The sequence below is a fragment of the Myiozetetes cayanensis genome, unplaced genomic scaffold (genome assembly GCF_022539395.1).
Source record: "Myiozetetes cayanensis isolate MyiCay16 unplaced genomic scaffold, myiCay2020 scf7, whole genome shotgun sequence".
Lineage (NCBI taxonomy): Eukaryota > Metazoa > Chordata > Aves > Passeriformes > Tyrannidae > Myiozetetes > Myiozetetes cayanensis.
The window spans coordinates 41490454-41505814 of NW_026087964.1; the positions used below are offsets into that span (position 1 = coordinate 41490454).

The 15361-nt window shown below is 38.4% G+C and overlaps 1 long non-coding RNA gene across 1 annotated transcript in view; it reads right to left on the reverse strand.

Annotated features, from left to right (window-relative positions):
• Window positions 1-1639: 1639 nt before the first annotated feature.
• The window catches only part of LOC126652126 (uncharacterized), a 55752-nt gene continuing 42030 nt past the window's right edge, over window positions 1640-15361 (reverse strand). Inside the window, exon 3 of the long non-coding RNA XR_007631888.1 lies at window positions 1640-1672. This is a non-coding gene — a long non-coding RNA (uncharacterized LOC126652126). The remainder of the gene's footprint in view (window positions 1673-15361) is intronic.

Sequence of the window (15361 nt, forward strand, 5' to 3'; positions counted from 1 at the left end):
AAGAAGTTATGTGTAGTACATATAGTGTTTAAATTCCCCTGGGTTTAATATGGCTTACAGTAAAATTGATTTTCTGGAATCTCGCAATAAACCTCATCAAAGTAAATGAAACCCACGCTGGTTTTTTTTATAAAGTGATTGGATTCAGGGTGATAAATAAACCCTCAACGTCAGAGAGACTCCCAATAATGCACTTGCTCAATTAAACTCCTTCAGACTCCGTTTAGATTTTAATTTTTCTATAGGACTTATTTAACTCACGCAAAGCTTCCAAAGCTTCCAGAAAGGATAGCAGCTGAAAACTAGTCTTCTCAGACTACAGATCAACCTGATTTATATTTGCTGACCACTTGTTTGACATTGTTCTCTAATCTATATAAAAACCCCTCACTGATAGCTACTCATATGCAGTAGAGTGAGGAGTAGGAAAAAAAAATACTTTCTGCTTACTAAGAGTTCCTAATCAAACACCAGAAACTGAGAAGGATTTAATAATTTAAAACTTTTGTACACATGTGAAATCAACTTCTGTAAGAGATGTCAGGGCAAAATCCAATGGATATCCTGCAATATCCAACAGAAGCCTGGCTCACACTGCACTATCCCTTCCCAACAGATGATTTTCACTTAAAATAACCACCTAGACCTACCAAGGCAGATGGTTCCTAATTCTTTGCCAGTCTTCCACTGTTCAGCTCCCATCTCAGCAGGAAGGAAAATGTGTAAAAAAAAATAAATTCAAAGTGACCTTCCCCAACATTCCTCAACAGCCTCTAGTGACTTAGTCAAATAAAAAAGTGCCTGATGTCTATTCACAGCTACCGGGCAATATGTATGAAAACTATTTTCATTGCCATATTTATTCCTGGTTAAATGAAAAAATTATTCATTTAACCAGGAGTAAAACCTCTGAGATTTTTTTCTCATTTCCAAGCCTGTCTAGGGAAAACATGCTGCAGTAAACAATCATGCCCTATTTTATTCCTACTTAAATGAATTATCATAATAATAATTACTAGCAAAAACATCTGGTTTCTACTCAGCACAGACGGCAAATTCTTTGACACATTGCTTGCATTTCACCTTCTTCTTAGTCTCCAGGCTGAGGGTCTCTGGCTTTTTTTAGACCACTATACATGCCAACCACACAGCATGCCTGATGGTACAGATTTATGGAGACACTGCTGATGACCACAGAATGCTTCCTCTGTTTTTTCTGCCTCTGGAAAATTATGTCTTTGTAATAATATCTTCTCTTTAGAGCATTTGTCTGCTTTTTATACAGATGACATTTGCATGTAAACAAGTTCTTGCTGTTCTTCTTCAGTACTAAACAACAGACAAGAAAAGTAATGTTCCCTTTTACATCACATTGGCCTGTTATTGTAGAATTTTCCTGAAGTCACTATTTCAGGTTTTGAATTAGAAAATGGGGCTATCCAACAGAAGCAATTTAACTTTCAATTCAATTAATATTTTTGCTCTACAGAAGGTTTTCATTTTTATAGAAAACAGAAAAGAATTCAAATCAACTCATTTATCACTGTGAAACTTTGAGCAGTACTAATAATTAAGTACACTAACAGGATCACCTTTTGCATTTCCATAACACCTTTTATCAGAGGTCCTGCATTTGGGGCTCCTTGAGTTTCTCTGCCTCCACCAAACAATGCTGGAATGGAAGGGAGAGCTCAAACTCAACAGCAGCCATGGTCCAAGCAACACAGAAGTATGAAATAGCTGAGGATGGGCAAGGGACTATATGAAGTGAAATATTACCTGCTGTCATTATTTCTGCACACTTTTGTTCAAGGTACAAGGGGATGTAAAGCCCCTGAGAGCCTCATTGGATTTTATGGGGTGATATGTATGAAGAAGCCTTGACAGGGCCCCAAAAAAGACTAGAAAGAGGTTAACATATCACTTAGGAACCATGAGGTTTAAAAGACTTTAAATCTTAAAATCTTTACTTTGGGTAGCCATTCAGAATCTCTGGCCACTGGTGCTATGCAAAGTTTCTCAGTGGAGCAGGAAGCTCTAGTGGAGGGACAGGCATTTACTTTGACAGTGGGGCTGCAGCACAGTCTGCTACAAGCAAACTCGGCATGCAGCACAGTCTTATCCAAAGGATTCTGACCGGCAGTCTCTGGCATTTCACCTTCATTTAATGGCCACATTTCTCACCTTTCATCCTCTTCAAGCCTGGGGAGTTGCCTTTTCCCAAGCAGAGCCAGTGGGCAGGGTGCCCATTGCCCACCTACAGCCCTGCTGTGCAGGCAACAGTGGGGAGGGCACACAAATGACTCTGCCCCTTGCGTGTTAAAGGCCCCTCACTCGTGCCCACAGCTGTCTCAGGGCTGCTCTGCAGTAAATACTTCGTCTGTATTGGTGGGCATGTATCAGCTGTAAAGCAGCCCTCAGCTCCTTCTGGACTTCAGGGTATGCCAGGTCACCCCCAACCTCCCTTCCTTGCCACAGGGACTCCTGTGCCAGAAGCACAGAGGATATTTGCCAGAGCTTGGCTTGCAAACAATTTATCAATATCAAGCAATTTTGGATGTCCAAGCGTTTGAAAAAGTAAATAAATATTAGTCTCACTTCATAAATGGAAATGAGAAGCACTGAGACATTCAGTAATATATACAGAGAGAGCCAAGAGCAGAGTTCAGGGATCTGGACTTCTCTGACCACTCCTGCAGGGGTCCCATTTATGTTTTTCAAATAATCTATTTATACAGGCCATTGTTCTGCTGGCCAGTTCCTGCTGAGCTCACTGATGTAAATATTTGGTCTGGGTTCCCAGTGATCTTGCCCTGCAACCTGTCTGGTGTCACTCACAGAACATGGCTTAGCTCTGTACCCACTGAATATAGTCAGTATCATCTGGATTATGTCCCTGTTTTAATCACAAATACTTACCCTTTTTTTCCACCTAAATTAAGGTTAATTGCAACTGCCCATGATATGTAAGTTAATCATCATTATCTCAAGTTCATAAAGTCACTCTTACAGGAAAGAAGCAATTAAAATCAAGCAGGTATTCACTTAATAATAAAAGGCCTATAAGAACACACGGGTCAATATATTTAAATGTTTTTGGCAAATGGCTACAAACCTTATTAAATGTTTTATATTCTTTATATCTTCTTTATATATTCTCCTGTGAACTTTTGAATATATTTACAGCTTACAATATGCGATCAAGACAATAAGACATTGTATTTGATGAGAATCTTTACCTAGAGAATAACCTAGGCTCCCGAGTATGAGTCAACTGATTGGTATCTAACTGCAGGTCTGCATTAATAGGAAAAGTACAACAAGATTTTTCTACAAAAGATTATGTTAAGCATATGAAAAGTATAATTTTTTCAGCTATGATTATTTGGTTATACTTTGGTTTAAGACCCTAATCTGCAGGCCATACTAATATAAATAACCTCATGGATTCAACTACTTATGCAAGTGAAGGCTGCAGTATGAAATTATCTGTTCTAAGAAGAAATGAAAACTAAATAGAAATAGAGTCTTCATGATCCTAAAAGAGAAGTTAATCAGAGCCAAACATGCATTTCAGAGGGAAACAACTTAGGATTCATCCTTGCCAGTACCAAAGCAACCTCAGGTTGCTTTCACTTTCCAAAGGAAATTAAAAAAAAAACAAACAAAACGACCACATTATATTTTTACTTGCTGTTTTGGAATATGTCCATTTTACTATGTTGTTTTTCATACAGGGCAAAGAGTCCTCTGTTGAGTGGCTTGATTTTTCTACTTCATTTCACAGATGAAATTCCAGTGGCCCTGATCTTAAAAAAATTAGTCATTTTATAGTGTTCTCAGACACCGCAAAATTTTCAATGACTAAGCTTTGGGGCTGTATTTAGGAACATATGTCAATAACTCATATAACATCAGGTACACCTGAGAGTATATTCATCAGTGTTTAAATCTAGCATCCTGGTCCATTTACCACCCTGCATTATTGCACGGAGTGTACCTGTAAATATAAGAGCTTCCTCAGAGCAGTCTGCACACTTCATAGCAGGGTAATTTCTACAGAAAACCTTCATACAGATTGACAGGGAGGAGAGAGAAGAAAATCGGGGGAGGCAACTGCTCTACTGTGAGGTTCACTTAGAATCCATGTGAAAAAAGCAAAACCAACCAAACAGAAGGTCTTTCTGGATGTAGATAGTGGCATGCACAGGCTAAGGTTACAATAACTTCACCTACATTTCTTTGCACTCTTGCATTCCTTTAGAAAGCATTGCAAGGACTGCTTTGGTAAAAACTTGAGAATCACAACTTCTGTGAGAGCGGGAGTCAGCCCCAGGACCTGTGTGGCATGGCAGCAGACATTCCACCTCTACAAAGCACACAACAAAAAGTGTGACACTAAGAAATTTGCAAAGACCTTCACTTTCTCATTCTAATCCCATGATAAAATTAGATTCAATTAGTAGGCTAAATATCCAATAACAACAGACACTACTTTTGCATAAAATCATCAATAAAAACCATAAAAGATGAAGGCCAAAGATGAGTCAAGCCCAGCTGACCCAAAAAAAGATTACTCTGTTTGAAACTGGTTGTCTGTAAATAGCAATTCTCGAACCTCCACATTTTCTAATAATGCACTTTTGTACACAAAGCATTTTCTTCCACACTGGCATCAACAGAACACTCAGCATTGCTGAATATCAAACTGCTTCTATTTATATGCCTAAGCATCGATTTAGGAGCCTATTTTAAGCAGCTCAGTCTGAAAAGGTTTCCATTTTCTCCATAATAAATGGCTGTATGCAGCACTAGTGTTCTGTCAAAATGTATGGCTTGAGTAGACAAGTGAGCCCCAATAAACTCTATCCAGATGCCCACTCATCTTCTTTCTATCTTCCCCTCTCCCTCAAAGGTTCCTTTGATTTCTAGATTCATGTGAAGCATTCAACATTTACTGTGAGACAGTCCAGAACAGAAATGTCAAGAGTCTGCCAGTGGAGGGACTGTCTCCTTCTCATACACAATGGTGAGCCAGGCTGAGTTTAGGGGTGCAGCCTGGTGGTTTCATTCTCTCTCTAGTCAGATATGGGCTGCCTCTTCCAATAAAGCTGAGGCTTCCCAGTTACATAGCAAGGAAAGGATACAACTGCTCTGGGACGAGCTGGGCTATGCAGAAAAGGGTGTTTTTTCGGGTACGAGGGCTGGAGGCAGTTAAGGCGATAAGCAGATCCTTTAAGAAACCTTGGCCAGAGTACACCCGGTGAAGAAATCAAGTGCAACATTTGGGGAGGAGTTATGGAAGTGGGAAGTCAAACATACACATTATTAAAAGCAGGAAAGTTTGGAACACAAACAGCAATACATGAATGTAGGGAAGTACAGATAATGGAGAGGCGGTGAAAAGGTGAAAAGTGGGATAGGGGTGAGGTAAGACAGCACAGGCAACTGGTTAATAGAGCAATGGACTATAATGGAGGAAGGTTCCTCAAACTAGAAAAAATTGTAGTTTGAAGGTGACTTCAGCTTCACTGGGAGTTGGAGGGAAAATCTTTTTAAAAACAACATGACTCAGGAGGGAAAGAGTCCTCTCAGTGAAAGGAAAAGGATGGTCTCCTGCCCTCAGACAGGGGCAAGAGAGAAAACCTGCCCACAGGAGGGCCTTTTGTTCACACATCAAAGGAAAAGGCAACTCTGGGAATGACAGAACAAGCCCAGGGATGCAATGCACTGTCATCACACTCTACTGGAAAGAATCACAGAATATTCTAAGTTGGAAGGGAACCACAAGGATCATTGAGTCCAACTCTTGCATGAATGGCCCATGCAGGGATCAAAAACACAATCTTGGTGTTATTAGCACCATCCATCTAACAAGCTCAGCTAATCTCAGGGTTACCATACCCATCTGGCAGCAATGGTGATGGCAAACCCTACCAGTAAAAGTCAGAGCTCCCTCATTACCAAATTTGCAGCATCACTCCCAGGCACCCATGACTGCAACACAGGGCTGGTTCTTACCTACAGAGCAAGTGGCTAATAGAAACTTTAATCACAATTAACAATACCTTACCTTACTCATTAGGAGTCTTATATTATCACTAGATAACACATACAAGCTCAAAAGAGCTTTCTCCTGATGTGGTTGCAATGTGGAACAAGATTTTTAGTGATTTTCAGAACATAACTCCTTCTTGGGATTCTCTCATTCTTTCAAAGAGAGTTGGCAGTACCAAGGGACAAGAAAATTGATTTAAATGTCTTGCCAGGACACACTTAGGTGGACTGGGAAAACAGTCTTGCCTAATCAAGAAATTCAAATATCAAACCTGTTGAATTCGCTTTTGAAATTTGTTGCAATGCTAATTCTAAAAACAATAATAGAAGTCTGTCTGATTACTTCCCTTCTAGAGAACATATCTGTACTTGAAACATGTGACATACTAACTTCGAACTAGAAAATATCTTTAAATAGATAAATGACATACAGATTTCCTCCTCCATGCAATTGCTCTGGCAGAGATTCCAGCAACTTTTCTCAAATGCCCGCAGCAGGGAAGATACAAACTCTTCCCTCTCCCCTGCTCTTTCTTCCATCTGAATTTCAGCAGCTCCTGCTCAGACCAGGTAACACAATGAACTGGACACCAGACTGTCCTATTTGTCACTCACTGTTCCAACTCATCAGTGAATAAATCCTTCCTATGGACCTGAATTTCTGGTAATCTTGTCAAGAAACTTTATCTTGCCCATGCCTCGTTTTCTTCAATGCTAATCTTCTTCCATTGCTTTCTCCTCCTCTGTTTTGCCTCTTTACCGCTTATTCCTGTGCTTCCAGAGGGTGTCTACCCCTCCACTCATCTAGATTCTTCTGCCTCCAACTTATACAAATTTTTCCACAATGTCTTTCCCAGAACCATCACATTATCTTAACCTTCCCTATCCTTTTTAACTCAGCTTTATGTCCTGGCCTACAGATCCCCAGCTGCTCTGCCCATCTAAACCCGCCTCATTCCCAAATACATAAACCAAATGCCTGCATTCTCCCCTTTCCCCTGGGTATTTTCTTGCTCTCAGAGTAGGTCTCCATCTCTTGACACTATGTGGAAGCTCTTTAGCAAGAAAGGAGCAAAGATCCAAATGAGGGTCAAAAAACCATCTGTGACCTCTATCCTAAGTGCAAACACTCAAAGGAAACCATGCTCAGCTTGAAGCAGCACAGCCCAGCAAAATACTAAGAGAAAACAGTTGATGCCCTGAACAGAAAACATACCCACACTGCTCTTGATAATGTCTAACACAGAAAGAGGTTAAGAACTAGCATTATCTCATACCATGGGATTCATTATAATGTCAAAAGAGCTGGCATTTCTGGGACAATAGATGTATTAGTGTGACACATTTTGCTACACAAAAAAGGAGGTGGATTGCCAGTACTTAAATGCAGGAGGTCCTCTGCATTTTTAGTACACTGAACAATACAGAGGCCATGTTTTTTTCATTTTTACTATGGGATTATCAACTTGAATCTCTAAGAATAAGAACATCTCTCAGAAAGTACTAAGACCTTATCTGTCATCTTGGGAGTTGACAAAAACTGCCGTTGAATTCATCTGAATCTGCTAGAACACGCTCAGGACATCACAAGATCAGACCTATGTAAAAATAAACACATACAAACAAAGCACCTAGCTGAACCTCCTGACTTGCTTTATCAAAATCACAGCTGTATGGTTCCAGATGAAGAAGTAGAGATACTAGTTTTATTATTAATTTTTCTATTTCAGAAAGTGCAGAAGACTGAAGATTGTAACTTATCTGAAGATAAAGGACAGGAGGAGGGAGAAAGAAGGATAACATACCAATGAAATGTTGACAGTTTTCTATTTTTTGCCAACTGTTGCTAAAATGACAGACAGTGATTTTTATGAAATGTATAATTCAAAGCAAATTTGCCTAGATAACCAAGTTAAAAATGCTTTATCTTTCCTAACAACATTAGGCAGCAATCAGTAAAGCCCAAAGTACATAATACAAACTGAAAATTCAAGAAAACAAACCTTTTCTTTTCCCCTAAGTCAACAAATTTTCTGAGCCCAAATAAGGTTCTTGGCTTACTTTCAAATCTTCACAGCTTCTAATCAATAGTTTAGTCATACAATGAAAAATGATGTATCCATATTCTTCACAACTGACATTTGCTAACTGTCTCCAAGGTCGCATTGATTGCCAGTTGTTCAGTTTACCCAACTTCTGTTTTGAGCCAAATAATATGATCTTTGTTTCATTAATATTTAATAGTAATTTAGATTGTGCCAGATGATCTTAAAGCTCATTTAAATCAGCTTGAAGATAATATTAAGCTTTCTTCTAGTATAATCTATTACCATAAATGATTGTGTCATCTGCATATAAATGGTGAGTTGAATATGATAATGAAGTGCAAAGATTATCAATATAGAATGACAAATGCATCTGACTTAAAATAAATCCTTTAGGGACCCATTAATTCTGTTTTTAGTGGTAAAAGATGCATTGTTTCACTTCAAGTATTCTACAGAAAACATAAAGGGTTTGGGTTATGAGATATAATATTTATTCTGTGTGAAAAAGAAAACAAAGATTCCAAATTATAGAAGACTCTGTCTCAAGTGTGGCAATTACAGATCATATAGACCTGTGTAGTGTATATTTTTTTTGTACAACAGGCCTTGACTAATTATTGGGGGGGGGTTAAGAGGAATTACACTAAAGAACATGGTTTTTTTAGACCTGGTTTAGTTTGTATTTATTTTTCACTAGCGGGTCATTTAAAATTAGTTTATTTCAGTTACTGTTAAACACCTTGCCTGTTGAAGAAAGGTACCTGAATGCAGTTCATGGTACAACACCCAAAACAGTTTTCTCCATGTAAACAACAGCTGTGAGGGCTGCAGGGAAACCCTGTTTGGCAATAAGGCTGCATTTAAAAGAAATAAATTGTCAAACTTATCTAGACTCATGGGTTTAATTAAAATCAGTGGACAATTTTAGGGTTAAAAGAGGCTATTACAACAATGAGAAATACTAATAGGCACATTAGAAATTGTTAAAAACACTTGAGGAGAAAGTTAATGTATTTGCTAGCAGATATCGTCTAAGGACACCATATAAAATAGCCATGACATAACGCTGTGGAAAAAACAGTGAGATGAAAGAGACTACTGAAACTCAGCACTTGCTGAGAGCTGGGAGAACAGGTCCACCAGATCTGTGAGCCCTCTCTTTTGCTTTGCGTTCAAAATCTTCCCACTCAAAATTTCAGGTGTTTTGTTATTATAGTGACCTTAAATTTTGTAAAATTTTACATATCTGAACTAATCATTTAGCTTGGATGTGCCAGTACTTATGGAAAAAGATCCAGGGTTATTTTGGTCTCCTAGGATCTCAGCTCAAAAGTTCTCAGCATTTGTTCTGGCAGATTAATCTGTTGCAATAAACTGGTCAAAACCAAATCTGGACTAGAAAGTGGAAGAGTTTTATTTATTCAAGAATAAAATTCTGCAAAAGCCTGGTAAATGTGGTCATGGGAGCAAGAAATGTGGGAAGCAAGACCAACTTACAGAAATCACTGTAAATGAAATTAAGAGAACTCCTAAACCCAGAAAATTAATTCTGCAGTGTGATTTCTAGGGAATAGTCCTCAAGCATATGCAAAAAATTTTGAGAGCCAATAGGATTGCTGGGTGTCTCCACTACACTTGCAGATGCTTCAGGACTCTAACTTGTGTGTACCAGAAAGGAATTTTCTTTTCCTTCCTTAGTCTATCACTTGCTTCTGTAAATGGGATGACACAAAAACCAGGATGTAAACAGACTACAGCTGTGTTTCTAGTGATGTAAAATTCTCAGATGAATGGTGTCCTGCTCACACACGAAGGATTAAGCTATTCATCAGATTTAGGATCAGGAGGACATCTGTTCTCCAAGTCAGATTAGCAGGGATCAGAGGGGTTTTATTTGTCCTAACAGTAATTTAGAGCATGATCAGCATGATCACATAGAAGTTAATTTTATAAATATTTTGCTAATGCATAGACCTAGAAGACTAGAAATATCCTCCACTCTCTTGCTTTCTGCATGTGGCACAATACAGGTGCAGCTTTTAAACTTCTATTACGATCTTAAATTTCTCTCAAGGGTCGAGAATTATGATGTCTGGTGTTACAGGATGATTTATGCATCCTTCTGAACTAGTATCTACTAGTTGTCTGGCCAGAGCAAGAAAGAGAGGATTCAGTTGCCCAGGTGCTGCCTGCTGGTCCTGCATTCCTCCTCACTTATATGTACGTTGAGTGCCGTGCGCTCATATACACTCTCTGCTATGCCAGGCACCACAGTATGATAAGCTTCTAAAGCAGAAGTCCCAACTGTGATATGTGAGTCTGTATCACATGCTCTGCAGCTGATTCACAAAACTCACAGAAAAATAACATTTACCAGACGGTCAGTTCTATGTGGTTACACTGGTGTCCTCAAGAACGAGACCTGACAGCAACCCATAGGCCAAGAAGGAAAGGATTCATTGTCAAGAAATAAATTACATTATTCAGTAGTTATTAAGATCCTAACTATATTAATCTGCTAAGTGCAGAGATGTCCAAAGTACAGGAAGTAATATCAAGCCACCTTTATAAATCAGACCCCTGCAGGAAAACTTCCCACACGCACATCCCATGAATTACAAGGCTACGTACATGTCAGTAGTAACACTACTGTGTAGTGCATGAACACAGACAGGTTTTTCTCTTTGTTGGGGGGAAAAAAGAAATGGTATCCAATCTAGAGGGATGGGTTTTAAGTAATTTCACATTTTCTGTACCAACTATTTTTCATTAAAAATTTGAATGCAGCTCAACTTCATCTGCAGCACGAAGCAGTGTGAAAAAGATGAATGATTAGGGAAGTATTCACATAAAGTAGAGCTATTTATTCTTTGACTTAGGTTTGGCATCAATGATTGATTTTTAGTCTTTTTAGCATTTAGAGTTGCAGCATTTTGCCTAATTCAGGTTGTTCCCTTAAGAATCAGCTAGGACACTGATGGTAACTCTGAGGAAAAAAAGTCACCCAAACCAACAATTAGGATTTTTTTAAGCTCACCATGTAAAAGATTTTGTAGGTATAAACTGCCGAAAGGTCAAACTTTGAATTAGTAAATTTAGTTTTCAAATAAAATAAGCCTCTCACTTCCTGAAATTATATTAGCTCTTAAAAGGGAAAATACAACCAAATGAGATTTTCTTTTGTGTGTTTTAAGTTCAAATCCAGACTGCCTGAGTAGATATTAAAGTTGTTGTCACCTCACGGATATCTGGTGTCTCCCTAAATTAGGTTGGTAAATCTCACCTCAAACTCACCACAACCCTTTGCACTCAGTGACAGCATGAACAAGGCAACAAAAAACCATATGGGTCCTGAAAGGCCACACTACTTTTGTTAATAAGAAGGAATGACTGTTCCATTTGGGGAGCTGGTAAGCATGCATTCACCATGCAGTTTATCCAGGCTCTCACTCAAGCACCTGTAATCCACAAAGGTAACACAATGGTGTGATTTATAAGCAATTTATGAGTCTAGACTGCCTTTTATATGTTAGAACTTAGTGTCACAGCTGTGACTCAGACTCAAAGGTGGGTAACATACGATGAGAATGAAAGGGGAGCTGGAGAGGGTGAGAAGGGGAAAACTTTAGTGTCCTTGGTCTTCCTGCCCTGTCTCCTGCAACTTAAGGGATGAGCTGCTAAACAATATGTTTTCTTTCTGCATACAAGACAGATTTCGATCAGATAGATAAGAAGAAAATAAAATCTTTTTCTAATTGCCATCACCACCACATCCAACTGCGAGGAAAGCAGTTGTGTTTTCTGTAGTTCACATAACCATGACAAAGAAATCAAGGAGGCCAGAGAAAATACGATTTCATTACTTAAGGTGAGTAAAGAGAAGGGCTTGAACAAAAGTTGCAGTTCTCTGAGCAGTATGAAAAAGCCCAATTCTCATGGTAGTGGTCTGGAGACACATTAAGATTCAGAACCGATCTAGATGGCAAGGACAGGAAAAAAGGAAGAGCTGGATGTGATTTTCAGGCTACAAAAGCTTCAGTGACAAAAGGTTAGGGCTACTGGGACAGTCTACCAATCTGCCCATCAATGTACAGCTTCTATTTGATGCTCTAAATATATTTTGTACTTTGATACTCAGCAAGCCAATATGGATTAGAACTACTTTGCAGGAGAAAACTTGACCATAGTAGAGAGGGCAAAGCTGGGCCACCAGCTGAAACTGCCTTATTCTAACAGGACAGAGCTTTATGTACTGACTACTGGTGACCAGCACTCTCAAGAGTCAGAACCCAGAAAATTTCACAAAAAGTAAGGAAACTATGTAAATTGGTTTAAAAGAAAAAGTCTGTACCACAAAGTGTTGGACACATACAGGGGTGATTAACAGGCTCTGCAAAGAGAAGTGAAGACAAGACATTCCTGGACTCTGAAAACACTGGCCAGACCTCAGAAGTCCTTCAAGAATTGGAAGAATATAAAGGATAGGATTTTCTGTTTCAGGTGAGTGTTACTACTCACAGGTCAGCAATTCTCACATACTCTCTCTGTTTGACACAGATCTATTTGTCTTGCACCTAACTGAGCAGAGCTGAATAAAAGGAGAGTCATCAGTGCCCTTTTCCCTTCCATTCCCAGAAAAGAGTGCCTGTGGCCAGGAAACTAGGGATGGTAGTTGGGTGCTCAAAGGTCAGTTTTAGTTTAGAAACAAAGAGATTCATCTGTTGCAACTGAGAAAGAAAAAGGGACAGCAGACTCCAGAAAAAGCACCTACAATTTTTCAATTTACTAACCAACTCTCACTGCTACAAAAATACAGGTTTATCTCACAAAACAGAGACATGAAGGAAAGACTGTTTAAGTGGCTGCTAAACGAAGTGCAGTTAATATCCCTGAAAGAAGGCAAAACATGTTTTTGCACCTCCATTAACTTACTCTATTCTAAGTTGCCTACAACAGGTGCCAGAGCCTAGATGCGATGTATTTGGTACCTTGCAACAGCTGTGAAGAGGACACACACTGAAATGTTAAAGAGATATTACTTGTTGCAACTGTCTCACATGACCAAGAGCAGTTCCAGAATTCAAAATATTTCCTTGTTCTGAAGTTAAATTGGGCCACTGTGACATTCATTCTGCAATTTAATACTCAAAGGCTGCGAGAGACAAACAGATAGAAAGAAATGGGAATAGAAACCTGAAACATTTTTTACATTTTTATGATACTAGTACAAGACTAGATAAAGTGGCTTTTTAATAATTTTATTACAGAATTCAGGGGCCAGTTCTTCAGCTAGTACAAGTGGTATAGTTCTGTTGACTTTAGCTATGATGATTTACATTAGTTGACAGTTTCTACATACACACCCTATCTAGTTCTGTATTTACAGCTTCATCCAAACCAAATTATGATGACCAAATTAGAAATCTAGCTAAAATATCTGTTAACCGACTTCCAAAGTAGAAGCCAAGTCAGCTGAGTAACACCAGGATAGAGTACCAAAACTACATCTTTTTTTTATATAATCAAGGGAAATCAAAGGGAGAAAATGGGTGAGGGAATAAATTATAGAACCAGTGAGCTTCATTGAGAGGCCTTCACAGAACCATCCTTTTTTATGCAACTTGAATGTAATGTATACCTTTTCTCAGATTAATACTGAAGACTACCCACAGAAAAACACCAGTTCATTATAGTCATCAGGAAACAATATATGGTATATTAGAGAAGACCATAAATACAAATTACAGTAACTCTCTTCTTTGTCTATATAGAGATCCTCCAAATGCAAGGACACAGAACCATAAGAGCTAAAGGGTTTCTTTTGTTGTTGTTTTTCTGTTTGTTTTTATGTTGGATTTCTTGTGGTTTTTTTTCTTCTTTAATAAACATTCTACATCCATTTTTCATTATTGGCAATAAAATTTTAAGAATCAATACATACTTTAAAGACTATAAAATTGATTTTAAATATGGAACTATGTGTGTATATAACAATTTATCTACCTGCTATATTACAAATCAGTCTCAGCAACAGTCCTAGTATCCATTAATGTTAAATATAACAACTGTTTTCAGATATTAAACATCCTACAACTTGATGAATGTAATACATTTATTACACTGTGTATATATAAGATGCATAATATCATGTTCTGTGTATAAAAGATCAATGGATGTTTCTATTTTAAACATTATTTTGAAGGTAATTATAATTGATAATTTAATTTAATCCACCTTAAATTAGAAATATTTATTCACTGCCCAGAAACCAATCTTCAAAAAATATTTTTATGGATTAAAATTTTGCTTCTACCACCACTTATTTTCCTACTTCAGTCTATTATTAAAATAAATAGATTTTAAAAAGCCCTACAGGCAAAAAGAAATTTACAGACATATCAAGATTTTTGTATTCATAGCTCCCATCTGGATTAACATTTATTATTTCATTGATATAGCATTTTTACCCTTCAAAGAGATTCTTTTTAACTTTTTCTCACCGAAAAATGAGTACAAGTAAAGGGCACCACTGAAATTTAGTCTTGTCAGCTGTAGCACAGTGACATCCAGAGAATCAGTGGTAAGGACACTGAATGAGGAAAGACTATGAGACAAATTGTGGACACATAGCCTTCATGAAACTCAACCCTCATAATTTTGAACCATACCCCCTGAAATCAGAAGACAAGGAAAGAATGCGTTACAGAACTGCCAGTAACATCTGTTGATTATGTCTCCATTTTATTTAAATAAATGTGCTTGTTACCACAGTTTCCACAGCCTACTTTGTTCAGGTAGCTTTAGTCTCCCAGCATACATTAGCCTACCGTACTCTCCTAGAGCGTACAAGGCTCGGTCCGCTTAGGAAGGCAGACTTCAGACAGAATTGCAGTTCCTTTAGTTGTGCTGTCAGTATGGAAAGCTGTCAAGTCTGGATTTCAGGACAGTCTGGAACTGTTGCAACCTCTTATGTCTACCAAAATAGCGAGGGTGGTTACTACGCTTCAGCTCATAGCCTGTAGACCACACACGGTCCACAATGGGCATGTGTCTGGATCACTGCCAACAGCGTTTCAGTCTGACGTGCAACTGGTGGCTGTCTTTGGGCAAGATCTGCTCTCTTCTCTTCACCATAGAGGGATGCAAGCACAGCAGTTCTGACACCACTGTCCTGTTATGCTGCCAGTAAAACCTGGATCTGACTTGTGATCTGCTCACAAACACCTCGTGCAGGTACCACAATGTATGTTCACAAG